The 18,094-nt window shown below is 32.5% G+C and overlaps 1 protein-coding gene across 2 annotated transcripts in view; it reads right to left on the bottom strand.

The window, feature by feature from the left end:
* The window catches only part of LOC114654324 (receptor-type tyrosine-protein phosphatase delta), a 2,007,901-nt gene extending 1,990,399 nt beyond the window's left edge, over nucleotides 1-17,502 (bottom strand). The window contains exons 1-3 of one of the 2 annotated variants that reach the window (XM_051929989.1): nucleotides 17,392-17,502; nucleotides 17,137-17,259; nucleotides 16,932-16,967 (exon numbers count right to left, since the gene is read on the bottom strand). The gene's annotated coding sequence lies outside the window, so the exon portion shown is untranslated. The remainder of the gene's footprint in view (nucleotides 1-16,931; nucleotides 16,968-17,136; nucleotides 17,260-17,391) is intronic. The other variant, XM_051929990.1, reaches the window with a different exon arrangement.
* Nucleotides 17,503-18,094: the final 592 nt, after the last annotated feature.

Raw genomic sequence — 18,094 nt, 5'->3', positions numbered from 1 at the left:
CGTAAAGCCTGCTTCTCAGACTCTGTCATTTCGAAGTACCTTGCTTCCCTCCAATCTACTTTTATACTGCCCATCTTTAAAGGTAACTTTCCTACTTGTGTGTTTAACACTTGCACTTCCTGTTTTGATCATATCACAAAAGCCAAACTGACCAGTCACAGTAAACCCAAACTGATCAATATATGAGGGACGTTCAAAAAGTTTCCGCACTTTTTTGTAACTCTATTTATTAAGAATTTCAAAAACAAATGACATCACTTTTTTATACTGTCACCTTCGTTTGCAATGCAACGTACCAACTTGTTAATGCCCAATTACTATTCCTCTCCATTTGTCCCTTGTATATATATATATATATATATATATATATATATATATATATATATATATATGTATGTATGGTATAATGAGATTCAATATGCAACTCCTCCATTAACCTATTTTCCTATAAAATAATAAACATAATAATAATAATAATAATAATAATAATAAATACAATAAAAAAACAAATATACAATATGAAAGTATAAGTACAATATACATACAGACAGTGTAAATGGTTCACAAAGTGGCTCAGGTTGTGCCACTATCTATCCACCACACTACTTAATAATAATAATAATAATTACTTGGTAATTTATCCCCTGAGTCTACAGTTATTTGCTTATAGAAAACTTTTTCAACATGTGAAATCTTCCCTTAGCAAGTTTCCAGCCATGTCCCCAATTGACAAACGTTTTGAAACATCTCAGCAAATGTTCAAGTTCAGCATTTAGTCTATTGAGCTGATTGCATCAGTCATATGCAGCCAATACAACCAGCATGACTTAGCTGGAAATGACTGAGCAAAAAGAGCTAGTAAACAGGGATGAAGAGGTCAAAGGCATCCAGGTCAGAGTAAAAACATTGCAGCAAACTACTTTCTCTGCCCAGCATTTTTCTGTCCAATTTACAGTTACTGGATAATAAACTACATGACTGGGTTCATGAAGAGAGATCAGAAACTGCTACAGTTTTGTTTCTATGAAATATGTTTTACTTTTGAGACACCATGCACCAAAAATGCAGCAGTATGAATTGGACAGAAATGTCAGGTAAAACAAGAGGAAGTACCACGTGTTTTTTGGTAAACAATGTGTGATGCATGAATGTTAAAATTGTCTCTAAAAGTATTATGCCAGTCACAAGTATTTAGATGATCTATTGGACTGCATCAAAGACAGCATCCACCTGGATTTTTATTTCCATACGACCTGACCTCCTTGAATCACCTACTGACAAAAGAGAATGTGAGCAAAAGAGAGAACAATGTTAACCAGGAGCCAGGAGATTCATGCCTTGTCGAGAACCTGCTTTCACAAACTGAAGAACCAAACTTTAAGTTATGTTTAAACAGCGATTGCTGGGAGTCATTAACTAGATGTTATGCTGTAACCAAAGTGAGACACTAAAACTCTCTAGTAGGTGAAGAAGTATAATGCTTTGAGTCATTTACCAGAAGACATAAAATATCAGCAGTACAAAATGGATGTTGTTTGAAAAATGAAGCCTCAAACCAGAAAAAAGTCGCTAAATCCAAAGTGTAAGACTGTCAAACCAGAAAAAAGTCGCTAAATCCAAAGTGTAAGACTGTCATTAATGACAAAAAAAGAAAGTTGAGATTCAGAAGGAGTACTTGCAGAAAAATCCAGACTTGAAACTGTATAATGATCTGAAGACGAGCTGCTACAAATGTTTGACTCAAAAACCATGCTATAATATAAAGATGAACTGTCATCAAAACATAGACTTAAAACCATGCAATAACCTGAAGACGAGCTGTCGCCAAACTTAAGTGTCAAGACTGTTCCAGAAGCAAAAACAAGAATTCCTATGAATCAAAAATTAAAAGACGTTTGCCATTAGGGTTCATACTTAATTAGTTTTACTTATTAATCCAGGAATCTTGGATGCTATGTTGAAAGCCACTCAGGGTTTTTACATGGGTTATATTGCCTCCTGGGAGACTATACCTATCACACGATGCCAAGACTACAAAAAGATGATGTGACACACAAAAAATATATTTAAAAAATCCACTAGTTCATAAGTACATTATAAATACATATCATCCATCCATCCATTTTCCAACCCGCTGAATCCAAACACAGGGCCACGGGGGTCTGCTGGAGCCAATCCCAGCCAACACAGGGCACAAGGCAGGAACCAATCCCGGGCAGGGTGCCAACCCACCGCAGAAATACATATCATTCACATATTAATATTCTCTGAGGCTAAAGTTTTCCAAAAACCCATAACAAACCAGCAGAAAAAATTACCATGAAATGAAAATAAGATGTAACACAGTGGCCCAAATCATAACAAAAATCTATTCACTTTATTGACCATTTTCTAATTAGACGTCATGTCAGACCCTTTTACTTTATCCATATAGAGCTGCTTCAACTTCCCCCATTTTCTCTTCCCCTCTTCTTCCATTTCTATCATTCTTCTGGCTAAATATCCTCCTCATCAGATGTCCATTTCAACCTACTTTCCAGTACTTTCTTAGTTATCTCTCCTAGATTTTGTTGTACACATTATTGTCTAATTTCTTATTTTGTCACTCTTTGTAAATCCACCCAAATCTTTTGTTCAGAAGTAAGCCTAAAAGGGTTTTCAGGATCAATATTTACTGCTATAGTTGGCATAATGAATTCATACTTTAAAGGGGTTCAACATCCACCTTAACTGATTTATCTCTTAATCATCAAATGATATGCTTCACTGGAAATATAAGTGGTGATGGTGCTTACTGCCAAATTACAGTCCTGTGGATTTAAGGTGTAAAATGTATAAGAGGTAGGCCTTTATATTAATGAAGAATTAACACATAAAATTTCATAACTTTCTTTTTAAACCCACTAAAAACTGGAAGATCACAGAGGCCACAGCAAATTGTGGCACTACTAGGCATAAGGGAGGAATCAAAGGATAGAGAGTCAGTCCTTAGCTTACTCAGACACATGCACAGTAACATGATGAAAATTTTGAATTACCAGGCAGCCTAACATTTTGTCATTAGGACATGGAAGAACACTTAAGTGTATACACACAATGGCAGGAAGTACACAATCCAAACACAAAACAGCTGTTCTAAGTGTTGGAATTAAACCTAGGACATTTTGTCCATGAGGTTAAAGAATGAATTAGAGCACAATTGTGGAATATAGTTTTTTGAATAAATGTAACATAAAATTGATATAAAATTTATTCTGCTTAAAGGTATAATTCTGTTACTGTAGGAACAACTTGCTTTTGCATTTAGTGTTCTTATCATTTTTATAACACTTTTATATTTATTATTAAAGTTCAAGCTGTATTTTATACAGAATTTTTATTTAAATTTCCATCACAGAAGCAAAAAAAAATAAAAGAGAAAAAAATGAAAATGGAACATTTAGTACTGAACAGGGACAGACAAAATAAAAAGAAAGAAATGTAGAAAAGCGTGTAAAATCTTTTGCAAAAATCATGACATTTCTCCATTTCGGAGATAAAGTGTTACCATAAAATCCCAAACAAATACATGATTATGAATTGTGCTTTCAGTAATATGTGGGGAAATACATAACAAATTAAGGTAAGATCAAAAATGTCACAAATGTGAAAGAAAACTATTGATGGATAAATTAGTTAGATGTAAGTAAAGAATTAACAAGATAAAAAGAATGAAGAACTAAAGAAGATGATGTGTACAAGTAGTTGAAATGAAAATAGAATGGAATCCCTCTGCAAAAGCTAATGGTGAAATTCACATGGATGTCAGTAAGCATTTCTAAAGTCTATACTTGTGGAAATCACATTGTATTCCTATCACAATAAAAACAATGCAGTTCTATACCACAATGAAAGGGAAAAAACAAATGATATATCAATTAAGAACAAAAAGTTGTAAATGAAATAAAAGTTGTACAGAAGAATAAGTAAAAAATATTTTATGTAATGAAATTAGATATCTAGGTGGTACAGTGGCATATTGGGCTGCACTGCCCCTTTATTGATTCAGCATTATGGGTTTGAATCACACACATGGTTGTTGTCTATTTGGAGATTCCTCATTCTCCTTGTACCTGCATGGATTTTCTGCTTGGGTACTCTAGTTTTCCTATATCCCCAAAGATGTAAAAATTAGGTTAACTGGTGACTTCAAATTGTCCCTGTGTAAGTGTGACTATGGGTGTATATATGATTGTGCCCTGCTTTGAACTGGCTTGCTACTCAGGGCTGTATCTTGTCCTCCATCCTGCTTAATCCTGAATTAACATTCATATCTATCTATCTATCTATCTATCTATCTATCTATCTATCTATCTATCTATCTATCTATCTATCTATCTATCTATCTATCTATCTAATGTAAGAATGTCAAAATTTAAAACTTTCAAACAATTTTAGCCACAATCTGTGCTGTTCAAGGAAACAAATAATTAACATATGTAAGACATGCGATAATACTTTATTAAATTCACACTATGATTAAAGTAAAACTGGTATACTGTTGTAAAATTGTACTTTATGAGAAATAAAGGTATTATGTGAAGTGCAGCTTCACCAATGGCAAGAAGTACATTATTGGTAATACTGAAATGGCAAATACCATCACTGTACTCTTACTGGGTAAAAGAGCACTGTTTTACAATATCATAATGATTTAGTATACTAAACATTGTAACTTCATCACTGAAACATATGCCCAAAGCCAAATGTTTCAACCAATATTGTACATAAGTGGGTGAATTCACAGCCCCACTCCAAAAGAACACACAGACAACCTAATAGGGCTGATCTTAAATAGATCCTCTGAAATAGCAAATGGTAAAATTGATATAATCTGCAGCGGTAGTGCTGACATTTTGGTCAGAGTAAAAGTTCCTTCATATTTCATGATTTTCATGGAATGAGATGCTTTGTAGGTTTTGGGGGAAATACACCAACTTCACTTGTACAGAATGATATAAGCATGTAAAGATTTGAAAATATACAGGTATACTGTAGTAATGAAACTCTACACATATGCAGTAAACCAGCCATGTAAAAATGTTAGACTTTTAGCTAACTTGTACAAATTATTACTAAAAATCAGTTCAAGCTGTGATATTTCGAATGCAGTCTTAAACTACTTAAATTAGCAAATTGTGTTAAAAGATTATACAAATACTGACAAATTGTTAACGATATTAAGAGAATGTTTGAATGATATCTTATTTAACAAATACAAAATGGTTGCCCAATTCTGATATGAAAATTTGTATTTTTTCACCTTCTGATTTAATTGTTTGAACACTGAATATTAATATAATAAATGACACATGTAATGATCAAATAGGCTTACTTATTAATAATATTTAATGAGTACTCTAAAAGGAAAAATTCAGAAGCCAACAAATAACCATAATTATATGCTGCTTTGTGTTTTCATGACTAATTAATGTGAGATATAAGATTCTTGACAATTAATTCCATACCTGATCAGAATGGAGAACATTACCTTAGCATAAATATAATTAATAATATAAAAAAATCAAATTTTACATACACAATTGTCCTGGCCTTTTGAAGACTATACTGTATATGAATTACTGTCTTATTTATTGTGCTCATAAACAAGCACAAACGCATATAAAAAATATGAAAAGTAAGATATGAGAAAAGGTACAGAAACAGATGACCATGTAGTTAAATTTAAATATCTAAGGAAAGTTTCTGATAAAATAAATGTTACACCTAAAATGTGTGTGGCACAGAAAGAAGGCAACTCTAAAGAGTAATGACAAACAAATATATGGAACAGACCAATAAGCTAGATGTAAAATGTGCTACTATAGCTGGGCAAGACTACATTATGCATTATTTCTTAGAACTTGAATAAAGGTCCATGCTCATAATACTGTATGTACTTAACAAATTTGGCTTTTGTTGATATTTTGAATCCTTATAGAGCATAAAGTGAAGCTTAGAATGTACATTTTTCATATAACTGGAAAACAAGTTACCCTATAATATAGAGTAATTTAAGTTCTGTCTCTTTCAGACAAAGATCATTGTACTAATGAAGTGTTGAGATGATGCTGATTTTCCCATATTATGATCAGATAACCTTCCCATGGACTGAAGTAGTTTCTTACTGGTTCAGACATGTATCAGATAAGGACATCTGCATTAGATAAAAAAGATTTCATTTTTAAGCAGCTATTATGCAATCCATAATGTATATATGAGGTTTTCCATCCTACCCTATCCAGTATGTAATAACTACAGTAAACCATACTTTAATGCAGTTTACTATATAGAAATCTTTCCTTTTTAGGTAAAACATTGATTTATTGGGTCACAACTACACAGATCTGACATGTTAAACTTCTTATAGCTACAGAACAGAACAACAGGAAGATTCAGATTACAAAGTGAAAGATCCACTTAGAAACTGAGTACTTTATATTACTGCCTTAAAGACTGTGTTTGGGCTTCATTTCTGTTAATATTCTACCTTCAACAACAAGACACAATTTGCCTGGCATTTATAGCCACCTAAAAATTTCCTACATTGATTACAAAATAGACTGAATGGACTATATATGTCAAATCTCCACAAGCCTTGGTTTGTAGCTTTGATCGGTACTCTTTAGATAATATCAAATCTACCATGCTCCATTTTAGAATCTGTCTTTCTTTCTCTAGGGGTTCAGATGTCACTGCTCTTTACCTATTAGATGAATCAGTTTCCCCAACTGAATAGTTTTATTCTTTTTCAGTAAGATGAAGAATTTACTCATTGATTCCGACTGAAAGATTGATTTACAGTGGGTTAAGAGATACTTCTGACCTTTGATATGATTGCATTAGAGTGGCTATTTTAACCAAATTAACGAATGAAAGGAGAGACACATTAAGAAAGAGGAGCTTGGTTTATGAGCTGATGATTCGAGCTTCTCCAAACTGCTTTCCCTGACAGCTTGGCTAGATTCTATTTCTTCCTTTCCAATTTAAACCCTTAGGGAAAATAAAATATATATTTTTAAATTGCACTTTGCCTAAAGGCTCTCAGTTAAATTTAATTTTAAAAGAACATTGATTTTCCTATTATAACTTGTTAAAGCCTAATGTTATCTATCACAGATTTCTATACTAGATACAGAAAAGAAAGGTAAACTGCACCTTGCAGTACTTGCAGGTTTCTGACAGGTTAAAAGGTCCCAAAAGGTACTTAATCAGTGTAACTTTCTTTTCTCACTTTTTCATGTTTAAAACAAATTAGCCAAGATGCTAAAATTAACAAATGTTTGCTTTATAAAGCAGCATTTTAGCTAAAACACTAAATCTGATTCATTATGTATCCTGCTTATTTTTGAGTCATCTATTTAAAAAGATGTCTTATTTAACTTCCAGGCTGGTAACTTGTACAGTGAGATTTCTATTAGAAACCATTAGCTATTCTGAGTGTAGTAGAAGGTTGAGGTAAGTTCTCTTGTAAATTATTTTTTATAATGAATCTAATTGACATTCTGCTATAAAGTTCTATATTAAGTGCATTTACCATATTTTTTAAATAAAATACTATCATTAATCTATGTAAAACTCTGATATTTTAATTAAACCCATTGTGGACATTCTGCTAAGCAGTCTAGTCAAAAGCATTATAATTCCCCTTTATCAAACAGTGCATCTATAAAAACTTAAATGTATTTGGGAATAAATTAGTCTTAAATTTCGCCATCATCTATTTTGTAGACATAACAGAGATGAACAGGTATTTCTCCACATAAACTCTTACCATTCTAAGTCAAAGACAATACAACTTATATATTATAAACACTTAAAATATATTATATAAACACTACCAGAATGTGCAATCGTTACATCCTATCTTCTACTACTTTAAATACCCAGACTATGAGAATGTTCTTAAATTTAATTTAAAAAAATAATTTTAGTGTGTTTATCGTCTTTTACCATTGTTGTTATTTAGTCTTACTCTGTTCAGCATCCTGTAAGAGTCTCACAGCAATTAGGGAAAGGAAGAATAGAAGTTGGTATACAGGTTTACAGAAAAGTCTACCAGACTGTATGAGAATCTCTAATAGCAAGAGTGCCAGATATCTGCAATTAACTGGGCTGTCTGTGTTGGTTCTAATGGTGTCTTTTGTCTTGATTTTTTTTAAGTCTTTGAAAGTTGTTTTCTTCATGGTAAGTCTAAGGCATTTATAAAGACTCAACTACTATTATTATTATGTTTTTCTTTCTCTTACACTGTATTTTAAAGTTACATTTATCCAGGGAACATTCCCAGAACATTGATATTGTATATTTTTTGTCCAGTTTGCTGATGAAATGTGTCACCTGGCACAGCAGTTCAAAGCTTCCTGTATTAGTTTTCTGGCAACTTGATGGTTCTTAATTTAATTTCTGTGTTGGAGATCTCTGCTTTTTGTGCTGCTCATTCTTAAATTAACTCGCCCACATCAGCTCAAACCTATTATGCCTGATCTAATTTGCCAGTTACTTTGGGCAATTGTAATAATGTAGATCACATACCAGAACTCTCATTTGTTTTGTTTTGGTTTGGATTTTTTTCTTTTTCCCTCAATTTCTGTTCTTTCTCCAGTGTTAATTTTTACACTATTATTTTTTCATCCATTCATCCATCCATTATCCAACCCGCTATATCCTAACACAGGGTCACGGGGGTCTGCTAGAGTCAATCCCAGCCAACACAGGGCGCATTCATTCTCTTTCATTCTCTTTTTAAAGATTTTTTCATCCAAAATGAAATTATAAGATCAGCACACAAAAATACAAACAAGGCAGTATTCTATTAATTTTTCACAAACATCCCTAACATAGACTTCTTAAGCATAAAATTAAAATTTTATGTACACTGTATACCAGTAATTCAGTATCTGTTCTTGTCTCAGTGAGTTAAATTTAAAAAAAACTGTGCCCACCTCTAGTGATTTATAACAAGCACTTTAATTATTTCAGCTTTAAGAGAATTCTTTTTTCACATTGCAGCCAACTTTCCAGGGGAAATAAATATCCCAATAATCAGAAAGACAGCAAGAACTGTACTTGTAATGAGACTTTAATTAATGATATCTAATGTACTCTCTTCATTTCTTATTGATTGGCTTTATGCTCAGATCCACTCTGCTGTCAGTTTCATGTCATTATCTAATATGCCCCTTTATTAAAGAGTGACATGTAGTTATAACATTATTTTATAATACTGACAATAAGAAGCACTGAAATAATTTGACATCTCTGGCATTTTAATGCTCCACTACAATATGTCATCAATCTATATTTTTTATCCTTCTGCGGCACTTCTAATATTTAAGCATTACTGCATTGTATAGGCTGCATTCACTAGAATACAATTTCTACTTAACGTTATTACTGAATTAGCTGCTTTTACACATCTTTATTTACTGTATATTTCAAGACACAAGTTGTCTTTCCATAGAATGCCTAGGAGGCAATTATATGCTCTAATTCTTTATCTTTATGTAATTTGATGATATTCAAGTTTTATTAAATTTGTACTGCACCTAGTGAAGAAAAACAAATTGATGGAAAGTCAGGAAAACAGGAGGTAGCAGAAAAGAACATAAATTAATGTTTTCAAAGTGCATAGGCTCATAATTTAGCACAATGATTGTGTAAGAGTGGATATTAATGGCTTTGTAGCTACTGCATGCGTAGCATGTGAGCTCTGCATAGAAAGTAATGTTAATGTTATAAACACAGTTTTATCATCAATTAAAATATAATTACAATTGTTAAACATCTATTATTACTAGAGACTAATGTTAGATTAGAAAGGGGCCACAATAAAGCTACAGGTCTTGATGGTCATATTGCAATGTAGGTATTTCTACCTGCATTTTGATTTCTTTTGGCTATTAAGCAATAATGAAGATAAATGAACCATAAAACTGAAAAGATTTCCAAAGCACAAATAGTAAATAGTATTGTACCACAAATATGATATCTACAATTAACAAAAATGAACATTTTTGAGCAATGGTAATCATATTTTAAAACAATGATAAAAGATTGAAAGTAAATAATCTGTTTCTGATGTTTGTATGTTCATAACTGTTACATTAATAAAAATTCAAAAAAGGAACGGTTACTCCTCCAAAGGGTTTAAAACAGTACTACACTCTAATAGAATCAGTTACCACACCTGAGATTGATGGATAGACTTTGGGAGAAAGAAGAAGATAACCTGATTGACAAGTGGTACAAAACATATTAATGCAAAGTGCTGGGTACCTTCCATATATTTAAATGTATTGTAAAACCAGGTTGATTTGTGTTATGGGTGTCCAAAATTTGAAAGCTCCCCTTAAATTTTAATATTTTGATTTGCATTAAAAAATGTTAATTGGGTGTTGCCAACAAAAACTCTGATATGTAAATGCTTTTTATGAACTGTTTATATATAATACACGTTTATAATTCAGTTTTAATATTAAAAAGTAAAAGATAATAATGGAAAATTAATCCTTATACAGGTTAGAATGTGAATGCTATATTCTATGCTAATTTACTGAATGCCATGTACAGATATAATGAAAACTTTCATAGTTAATTGACCTAGCTTTTCATATAAAATAATATAACATTTCATTTACTTTTCAGAAACAGAAACTTCCACAGTTGCTGAAATACATACTGTGACAGTGTGGCATCACATTCTCACCCAAGACAAATCACATAGTTTGCAAAAAAATTAACTAAACAGCAATACAGCTTATACAACCACAGCAGAATTCACAAAACCATGGGAGAGGCAAGCTTTATCATTAACTGCAATCTCTTTTTCTCACTTATTTTCCCACTTGTCCGCCTCATGACACTATACTACATCACTCAAGAATCCCTGAGGGGAAGAGCTAGCAGCTTTTGTTTTTAGATTCCAGGAACTCCAACAGTCTTCCAGACATTGTAACCCCTAACAGTTCTGGCCACATCTGTCAGTGAATCCAAAGTAGCAAGCACAAAAGGTGTGTATGGCCATTTCAGCTTGAAGCTATAATGACATTATGGTATATGCTGAGCACTAAAGGTGTAAATTGAAGCTAAACATGTGGTCACATAAAGTATTGTCCAATCTAAAAAAACTTAATTTTAATGTTGACCCAGTAGTTTTGCCTTCAGTCACAAAAGGTTCCCATTGTGACACCAGCCAAAAGTCTATGCACATATGCACAGTACCTTGTAAAAGTATTCACCACAACCATTTCTATAATTTCACCGAATTATTTTAATGAGATATTGTTTTATGTCAGAACAAATTCATAAAAGTCAAAACAGGAAATACACTATGAAAAGACAACTTCTTACCACTATGTGGCTATGGCACAAACTGATAGGCCAGATTTAATTGTAACACACTATACACCATGTAAAAATTGTCAGGTCAAACAAATTAATTTAAATATTGCTAGTGATGACTTCCTAAGCTAAATAGGAATCAAGCTATGAATAATTTCATTTGTAGAATTGCATATAAAAATATTTTAAAACAGACACCAACAAAAAATATATTTTAAACATCAACGTTTTTTCTGTTCACTAAAAAAACAAAATACCAGTTGTAGCGATTCTAATAAAGAACTAATGTCATCTTACAAGGATTTAAAATTCTCTCATTTATAAAATGTGTTGCAATATGATTAATTAAAAGTTTGCAAATAAAGTTTAATTAACATTTATAATAAAAATGTGTATTAAACCGACATTTTGGTTGAGCCTACAAAACTCTTTTTACTCTAATCACTCCACCCACTAACCAAGCAGTTTGATGTCTTGATAAAGTTCTGTGACTAGGAAACTAATGAGAATGAATGACTTACGGTCTTAGGGGAATGAACCACTTAGTCATTCTTACAATCGAAAGTGAGACAGTTGAGAGGCACAAGGTCACACATACCTGTCACAATTATTCCAACTAATGAAGTATCAAAAGGAATTTACTAATTCAAAAGTCTGTACAATGGTGGCTAGGGGGATAAAATCTTTAGTATCCTTATCATAAAGTTATATTGTTTTTACAAAAAAAAATAGCAAAATGTAAACTTGGGTCTGAAAATAGATATTCTAAAAAATGCAAATTTCAGGTTTTAAGCAGAATCAAAAATATGGTTTTACTTTTACTAATGCTTTCAAAATTAAAAATGTATTCAGTGACGAATCACATTTTTCTGAAGGCCTATATGGCAGTTGTTCCTAGTTATTAAGCACTTAATTTTCACTGGATATTCAGTATTATCTTTGATAATCAGATGCACAGTACAGTACGTCATAACAACATTCATCTTATTTTGTTAGGATTTAAAACATAATCGAGAAGCAATGGGCACTTTGCAGGGATTTTGGAATATATTGGGAAATTAAAGCACTTGGAGAAAAAACACTTTAGCATAGGGAGAACATGCAACCCCCCAAACACAAAACAGCAGCCAAAACATATCCAGAAGTTGTGAGAGAGCAGTTCTAACCACAATGCAACCCAAGCCACCTTCAACTTATTTCTGCAGAATTTATTTCATAGCATACTTTAATATAAGCTGTGTGCTAGAAACACTTGCTTTACATTTCTTCTGAATTAGTTATTTAATAGACTTTATTTGATTTTTTAATACAGTACATGTAATTACACTTAGAATAAAGAGTAGGCTGTTGAATCTTTAGAAAATACTTTAACTGTTACTTGAGATAAATGTAATTATTGTAAGGAAAGTGATTTGTCAGTACAGGGATGATTAACTGATCTTGGGGCTAAACACTTCAATTAGAAAAAAATACTTTATCAAAAAGTACTCTGATCTAAAAAACGATAAAAGCTCAAAAATTGAAGGGAAAGTAACTGAAATATCCAATAATGTTCCTGTAGGTTGAGATTTAGAAACTGATGATTGATACATATTGTACCAAAAAGCAAAATGGATACTTACTAAAGGGTCTTAATTTATATCCAATACTGATACAATTTAATACACAACCAGTTATTCTAAGAACACATTTTTTCAGTGAGTAGCCTATCTCCAACAGTTTTATAATTTGCATATCTGATAGCTATTCTGCAGAATTATTTAAACTTTAGAATACACATTTCTTAAAAAAACAGTGTGTTTATAAGGCTTTGCATCATTAATTACCAATATAATACTTCAAGATCTTCTTAATTATATGCTTTTCAATATATGCATAAATCTATAAATGTAAGTAAACTTTTAAAGAATACACTAATTAGTTTTTGATCTACTCTTCTTAATAAAAGAAACTTAATTAGTACAAAGAATACAACATATCTACCACCATTTTCCCAAAACTAGTCGTAATCATAGTATGAATGCTCCTCTAAATTTGACTATTAAGTACAGTCTAAGCTCTTTTGGCAGGATGCAGTATTGTGTAGGCTAAAACAAACATTTATTCACCTTATACCCAAAAAAGAAAAGGAACTGTACCAAATTTAAGGTAATACAGTAATGCTACACTGTTTTCCGAGTAGATAAATAAAATTATTAAAGGCTCTCTTCACTCTCTTTGGGAGAATATACAAAACATGTATTGTATAGAGATGTGAAAAAATGAATTAACATTGTTAATTAAGAGATATTACTTAGGTAATTCATACATCTATTATACAGTTTGTATAATTAAAAAGTATTTTATGTGTTTTCTGAGCAATTTATGTACTGAAAATGAACACAAAAACTATTTCAGCCCTCCCATCTCCAATTGATAGAAATATCATAAGGTTATCATTGAATATATAGCATGAGATGGGTTGCTTTCCTTTTGTGACATCATTTAAAAACTGCAGTATCAATAGAGTGATGTATCTATATTCTTACAGATATTATATTTTATTCAAGATTTTACATATTCAATGTAAAATTTTCATAGTTCAAAAGTATACATTTCCCCAAAGTGACTATATATTTTGGCCCTTTTTTAAAAACATTACTAGTAGGCTTCACCTTCTTTATTCTATAAAGAATGTGACAAAAAATAGAGCCAAGTTAAAATTGTTCATAGTTTCGAGGGAAATATTTTCAAATGAAGTCCGCCACTGCTATAGTGGTTTCAAAGATAAAGAAATAATAAAAAAAGAATTAGGACAGATCTAACATAATCAACGTGAAACATTCAGGTAACAAGCAAAGAGTGATAATAATAAAATAACAGCCTGAAAAAAGTAAACTACCCTCACAAGGCCATACTCTAATGCTGTTTAATGGAAAGTAACTTGGAAGTTTGCATTAATATAATGTTTCCTTTGAATTAAATACTAAAGTTCCAACATATAATAAATAAAACTCAAATGCACCAAAACCCTGGCAATAAGAGATAACTAATAATAAAATTGAAATCAGGGAAATGAGTAAAGCAAAACAAAATTGATTGTTTAAGAAAATAACATTGATTTCCCACTAATAAACATAGCCCAATAGAGACCTCTTATTTGGATTTTAAAGTTAGTTTAAATATTTCATTGGTTCAACAAAGATGTCATATAACTTCAGCACCACTAATAAAGAGCTACATTCTTTGAAAGTATGCTTCTTGATTATATTATTCCTGGAGTAATCATTCTTGGTCAAAAATAAGATTTCTTTGTAAACTTTGTTTAAGCCCACATAAAAATTTTGAACTGAAAAGACTGGTATTCAAAATAGTGATGAGAACATATCTTGCTGAAAACTGCAACTTCTTAACTAATGTAATGAGTAAAAATGTTATACACATCCATTATAATGTATGTTGCTTCTATCACCTGTACAGGTGAAATTTAGCCATAGGTCTGTTTTAGTTTATTTTTCATTAATAATGTTGCTACTGTGTTAATAGGCCATGAAATTCCCTTTATAACTCAGTAAATCATACTGATCTTTCAAAAACATGAAATCAAATCTTTGATTTGGACTTCATTTCACTAGATTTTCTGCATTACAACATTTCTTAAATGACAAATTATTTTAATACCACATGGATATGTATATAGTTTAGTACTGTGATGCACCTCTAGCCCTAAAGGATTATACTTTGTAGGCAACTTCAATCATTTCTGCCAGCTTCTAAGCAGAAATGAAAATAATACCTGTTTAAGCAGAAATATCATTGCGCAACTATTTAAAAATAGTTCTTAATGGACATTATACTGATTACTGTTTTACTAATTGTACAACTGTATGTTCTGTCTACATAAAACACTGCTGTGAAAGGTGGAGAAGGGTTCAACAATAATTGGTAAAAGGCATCTTTAATCTGGTTTTTGTTGGTTACATAAACTCAAGACATGTAAGGGAAAGCAAATTATTACTTTAAGTTAAGTTTATATGAGAGAAAGAGAGAGAGATAAAGTAGTTTACATAAAGTCTTTCACCATGTGCACAGAGTTCTTTACAAAAAATACATTAAAGATCAGTAAATTATAAACCTTTTATCAGTGACATTATTAACAGACAGAATTGACTACTTTCAAGCTTGTTACTAGATGTCCCATGAGGGATTTATTACCTGAAAATGATGTTTTAAAATTTGCTAATACCCATTTGTCCCTTTTTTCAGTTTGCGAAGCTGCTTTTTCCACTACCAAGGACATCAAGCACAAGTTAAGAACTAATCCTGAATGGAAAGCCAATCCACCTTACAGCAAACTCACACACACACCCCACTTACAACAGCCTAACCTTCACCTAAACCAGTGTCTAAAGTGTGAGATGGTGTCCAAAGAAAAAGTTTGTAGACACTGGACATAGGTAAAAAATGGATTCTTTACAGAGATTCTACCTGGGTTGGGGTCTGAAACTACAGACGACTGGAATAGGAAGGCAACAATGTTAATTACTGAGTGACTACTCTGCCATACTAATACCTTTCTTGCTGAAAAAATATATTGAACACCTATATATTTTTAAGATTTTGAGATTTTTGAAAAGCAGAAGATAACACACTTTGACTCTCATAATGCATTCCAATTGTATTCAAAAATGAAAGCATATGCCCTTTCCATAAAACAAAGAATAGCCATATGTTCCATTTTTGAAATGCATTTTTTCTTTCTCTGGAGCAAGACTGGAGCTTGGAGCCCCAAAACAGATACACCAAAAATAACCTCTATGCAGTCCTAGGTGTACAGGGAGTAAGGAGAAAGTTTCTAACACTTGGCACCAGAACTCTTGGAGAGATGTTCCTGCAGAGCAGGCACAACATCATGTACATAAAGTATTTTAAAATATAAAAAAGTAAGTATATTCTATATTAAGTATGCAGCTCTGATGAGCTCTTAAGCACTTTTGTTTCCCGTATAACTGATGCCACAGAATTCACCACAAAATAGAGCTGAATGCAATCATCCCATTCCATAATGCAAATGTGTTTACTTTCAAGCAGTGATTACAAGCAACCGTAAAAGCATTTTTATTTTGGTATTATTTATAAAAGTTTTCATTTTCCTGGTGTCATAATTTTAAATTGCATTGACTATTGGCAGTAATTCATCTCCCTTTCTTTCAAAAGGACATTCATGTTTTCACCAGTTCTACATTTGCAGCTCATGTATTATAAATATTTGATCAAACTGAGGTCAGAATAATTAGCACATATTTTTGAAAAAGGAATTCCACCTACAAGCCCATTTTCAATAACAAAAAATTTCTAAACCAAGGTTATGAAAATGATCCATACATATATCAATGTATTTTATTACTTGGATGTGCTAGAAAAAAAAAGATACCACCTCAGCAATTTCCTTAAACTGATTAAATGCAAACTCAGTAATGAGCACTTCTCGCAGCAATGCCTGGTACTGTATACAGTAGCATGACTTAAAAGCACAATGCAAGTAGAAACTCATATAAGCAGCTACTTACTATACACCCAGTTAGATGATTTCAATTCCTTGTAAACTGAAATTTAACAACAAACACAACAACAAAATCAAAGACAGGTAACTAGTTGCACAGCTAATTTCCAATAATGGATTAGCCAAATAACTGGACCCCCTCCTTCTCTAAACCACCCCTCCCCCATGACCCCTCCCTTCCAAAAATTGAAATAAACATAGCAATCACTTACTAAGTCGGTCAGTAAGAACGCTTTGGAAACCTAGAGGAGTCTTCTCTTTTTTCTCTCCCAGTCAATGAGAACGATGCTTTTTTTTATTCTTTCTTATTCCAGACACAGGCCCCTATACACGAACTGCAAGAAAGCACACCACACACGCACATCAAACCCATTCATATTTCTAGGGTCCCGAAAAAAGTGCAGTTAGGAATTTGAATAAAAATGATAATGTTTGCAATGAAAAACTCCTTTATATTAAGTTGGTACCTGCACTCCCTCTTTTCCTAAAGCAGAAGACAATGAGAGCGATAATGAGAAAGCTTGAGAAAAAAGTGAGAGCTGAGCTTTCTTTAGAGAGACAGTGCTGCTGTCAAACTGTACCACACACTGCTGCTGGCTATGTAAGGAGGAAAGAGAGACAAGGAGGGAGGGAGGGAGGCAGGGAGCGAGAGCGCGCGCGCGGGAGAGAGAGCGAGAGAGAGAGAGAGAGAGAGAGAAGATGCTTTCACAAGGCATACGCACACACCTGCATTTCCTTAACGAGCCACTTGATGGCCGACAGGAAGAGAAGCTCTACTGATCATTTTCAAGAAACAAGACTGGCAGACGGATTGTACAGGAATATGCCCACTCGCTGCATCGCAAAACGTGTTTCAGCTCAATACAAAATGCTTTTCTTTTACACTGTCCTGCAAGGTGTGCGTGCCGCTGCAGGACGAGATTCAGGGGGTGGAGGCTGGATATGCGAACGGGCACTTTTACATCGAAGTAGCTTTCGGTGCCCGGGTGCCAGGTGGGTTGCCGAAACCTACTTAAGTTACCGTATTAAAATGAAATAGTTCAAAAGCAGCAGCATTTTATTGATTCGTGGTTTTTGCAAAGGAAGAGATTTTGTCCACTTTTCCTGTATGTTGGGAAGCTTGTTTGTCTCATTTGCAAACAACCCCATCAAGTTGAAAATATAAGGATA

Source organism: Erpetoichthys calabaricus, chromosome 7 (assembly GCF_900747795.2).
Source record: "Erpetoichthys calabaricus chromosome 7, fErpCal1.3, whole genome shotgun sequence".
NCBI lineage: Eukaryota > Metazoa > Chordata > Cladistia > Polypteriformes > Polypteridae > Erpetoichthys > Erpetoichthys calabaricus.
This window is presented reverse-complemented; position numbering and strand designations above follow the sequence as displayed.